The sequence below is a fragment of the Elephantulus edwardii genome, unplaced genomic scaffold (genome assembly GCF_000299155.1).
Source record: "Elephantulus edwardii isolate Elephantulus edwardi_28Jun2011 unplaced genomic scaffold, EleEdw1.0 scaffold00069, whole genome shotgun sequence".
Taxonomy (NCBI): domain Eukaryota; kingdom Metazoa; phylum Chordata; class Mammalia; order Macroscelidea; family Macroscelididae; genus Elephantulus; species Elephantulus edwardii.
In genome coordinates, this window is record NW_006399819.1 from 7,578,068 (window position 1) to 7,582,438 (window position 4,371).

A 4,371-nucleotide genomic window follows, 5' to 3' on the forward strand; every position below is an offset into this window, starting at 1 on the left:
ATACTTTGGACATGTTGTGAGGAGAGACCCGTCCTTGGAGGAGGACATCATGCTTGGGAGGGTGGAGGGACAGCGCAGGAGGGGAAGGTCCTCTATGAGGTGGATTGATTCAGTGACTGGGATAATCTGGACGGGAGTGTCGGAGACAGTGCGATTGGCACAGGACAGAGCAGAGTTTAGGGTTGTTGTACAAAGGATCGCTATGAGTCACAAGCGACTTGATGGCACATAACAACAACAACAACAACAACAACAACTATTAATTTATTTATACTTTTAGAATTCTATTTTGCAGGCGCTCTACTAGCAAATTAGCTCATTTTTGAGGGTATGGTGGTCTGGAAATGAGTGTTCTGCTTGCATCCTTAGAGGATATATTCAAGCTTGATAACTGTTTTTTTTCTTTTTATTACTTCTCTATTACTGTGTATTCAATCTGTATGCTTAGCAAATATTTTAAGAACCTGGGTTATATGAAGAAGAGTATGATATCAAGACTGAAAGAAGGCTCATTAGCAACCTCACTATGCAGATGACACAACTTTGTTTGCAGAAAGGGAAAAGGAATTACTTACAGCAGAAGATGAAAGACCGCAACCTTTGATATAGGTTACATATGAGCAAGAAGCAAATAAAAATGTTCACCACTGGACCAATAAGCAATATTATGATAGATGGGGAAAAGATTGAAATTGTCAGTGATATAGGTTTACTTCAATTTACAATCAACACCTATGGTCTCAGCAGTTAAGAATTCAAAAGATGCACTGCATTGGGGAAATCGGATCTCAAGGATATCACCAAAGATATGAAAAGCAATGATGTCAGTTTAACAAATATGGTTCATATGTTTAAAGTCATGATGTTTCAATTGCTTCTTTTACATCTGAAAATTGGCAATGAATAAAAATGGCAGAGGAAGAACTGATGCCTTTGAGTTGTGGTATCAGAGGAGAGTATTGAATATCCCATGAACTGCCCAAAAAACAAATCTAAATTGCAGGAAGTGCAACCAGAGTGCTCCTTAGAGCACTTAGAGTGAATTTCATTTCACTTACTAAGGCTCATTTTCAGGAGCAACTAGTCCTTGGAGAGAGACAACACAATGGGAAAGGTTAGTAAGAGAGGATAACTTACAATGAAATGAGTTGGCACAGTGCACAGTTAGCTTGAGCAGGACAAGGGTAATGAAGATGGCACAAAGATCAGATAGGTTCAGATCTGTTGTGCACAGGTTCGCTATGTGTCATATTTGACTTGAAGGCACCTAACACCAAAACAACAGCATTATGGTCCATATTTTTCTGATTGAAATTTATTGTTTACTTTGTAAACCAGCCGTGAGATTCAAGTAAGACTTTATATATGAAAGTATACTGAAACTGTAAAGTGCTAATGTATAAATGCTTGTGATTTAATTCATGTCTATGATTTCAGTTGGCCTAGTGGACAGACAGTCAAGCTCCCACGACAAATGTGGGTGACGCTAATCTGCAGCCCTCAGGCCTGTCTTTACTTGTTTTTGTGAAACATTCATTAAGGTAGTATAACCATGGTTTGTCCACGTTGCTGTACAGAAAGGTAACTCGTGGTTGCTGTGAATCTGAACACTGTGACATTGATGTGTCAAATGCGAGAATGCTTACCCATGGTGGACAGTGTTTGGTGGAGCTCCTGATTAGAATAAGCTTGGAAGCAGGAGTGGTATCCACTTCCATAATAGCTTGCCTCTGGAAATCCTATGAACCTAGAGAAAGGATGAAAGTTAGATCGATTCCCAGGTCTTTCGTTCATAGGGTCTCACTATGAGTCACCTCCAAGTGGATGGCACTTAACAACAACATGATTTATTAGAATCTTTAACCATTGAAGTGTTTAGGGAAAAGACTACCCTGACACTGGACACAATATAGATATATGAGTAGGATGAAATTATAGTGAGTTAGGTCAAAAGAGAATGAGATCCCAATTTTTTAATATACCTATCTATGCTGTTTACACAGGGAGTTCTGGTGGCCTAGTGGAAAGGAATCTCTTGGCCAGTCCAAAGGTATCAGATTCGAAGTCACTAGCTAGCTGATCCTCAGGAGAATGATGAACAATATCCTCCAACATGATTGGGAAAGTCAGCTGTGAGGGACCTCTCAAGAATACTGAAGTGCAAGATTGTCAGGCTGGAGACTAAGAGGTGCCTGATCCAGGCCTTAGTCTGCAATTACGTGCTATGCATCAGAGAGTTGGACAGTGAATAGGGATGATAGAAAGAGAATTGATGCCTTTGAGGTGTGGTGCTGGAGAAGAAGAGTGTTGAATATACTAGGAGAACAAATAGGTTTGTCCTAGAGAGGGTGAAGCCAGAATGTTCCCTGGAGTCAAGGATCTTGAAGCTTTGTCTGACATAATTTGAGCACATTGCAAGGAGGGACTGGTTCTTGGAGAGGGACATCATATTTGGGAGAGTGGAGGGACGGCGCAAGAGAGGAACACCCTCAATGAGATGGATCGATTCTGTGACTGGAGTGGTGGGAATGAATGTGTTTGAGATGGCAAGGTTGGCACAGGATAGAACGGCGTTTAGTGCTCTTGTACATAGGGTCGCTATGAGTCACAAAGGACTCAATGGCACATAACAACAACAAAACTTATTGAAGTGTTAGCTATGTATATATCTGACTAGATAGTATATAGCAACATTCTGGAGCTTTGGAATCTAAAGTTTAATGTATTAAATGAGTTGAAATATTCTCATCCAAAATGTCATCTCCTCCCCACCCCCTTCCTTCTAATAGTTTCCCTTCTATCTTCCTGTGGCTTCTATTAAGTATACGTTGTTCGTTATTTGACAGCATTTCACATATGTCTTATATTCTCTGGTTTGTTTTCACTAGCTTTAGCATTCTAGATTTCATTTTGTATATTTTTGATTGCCCTATTTTAGTTGATTATTATTTTTTCTTTAGTGTCTAGTATTTTCATAAATTTATCTATCTAGGCTTCAATGTGAACATTAATTTTTCAGTTGTGAGTTTTTTGTTTGATTATTTAGATAAGTTGCATCTTTTCAAATACACTATTTCCATTTATTTGTACCTTGTATCTTTTTGTTCTAGTATTCCATGGACTATTCCATAGACAAAAGGGGAAAAAAACCCTAAAAAAACCCACAAATAACCAAAAGTAACTCTGTCTTTGAGGAAATGCAAGTAGTCACTCCTTAGATGCAAGTTTTCTGAGACTTCATCTCCTTTTTTTTGGACAACCCATCATACTGGAAACAGTCAGTGAAAGAAGAGAAAAATCTTTAAAAAGATGAATTTACGCAGTGATTACAAAAACGGATTTGAGTATAGTGCAGACTGTGAATATCCCATAGACTAGGGCAAGGGTTCAATCTGTTCATAGGTTGTTACTAGTTAGAGTCAATTACAGCACCTAATGAAGCAACAATATACTTTATTGTGTAAATCTGTTTATCAAAGTTGTGTAAAATATTTTTTAAAACTAGATTATTAGTCTCTTTCCAGTTTCAGTTTTTTAATATTTTTTATAAATATTTCTCTATCTTTTCAGACCTATTGAATGAAGCGTGGCTATTACATTGTAATGCCCAAAATCTAAATGTTTTCTTTCTTCTTTCATCTGTGTCTCATCCTTAATACCTTTGTGAAATGAATTAAGGGAAGTTTTCGTAACTGTCACCCAATGTCTGGTTTATCTGTACCTAGGATTTTCCAGGGTTTGTTTTTTTCCCCAAGAGAATCTATTAACAATGTAATTAATTAAAGGAGAACTATTAAAATTAATTTATTTTTATTTTGTTGAAAAATTATCACTATTACTTAATGTTACTTCATTTAAGGTAATTTATTTCTATGTGTTTTGATTCTTTGACCCGAGCGCTTTCATTAATTTTGGAAAATAATATTTAATATTATTGCTTTTACATTAATATTCTTATATCCAGTTCTCCAATTTTCCACTTTATACCATTGTCTGTGATTTAATGTTTTTATCCCCATGTCTGTGGTATATTTTTAACCTTTTCCAGTAATTACAATTTTATTTCTCTAAGAGTGCAAACGGTCATTACAAAGACAAAAGAGGAAGAGAAGACCAAAATGGATGTCAGAAGAGACTCTGAAAATTGCACTGGAGCATAAAGAAGTCAAAGCACAAGGAAGAATTCAAGATACTAAAGAATTAAATAGAAGATTTCAAAAGGCAGCACGGGATGACAAAGTAAAATATTACAATGACGTGCAAGGAGTTGGAGTCAGAAAATCAAAAGGGCCGAACTTGCTCAGTATACCTTAAGTTCAAGGAAATGAAGAACAAGTTCAAACCTCGAGTTGCTATAATCAAGGATGCTTT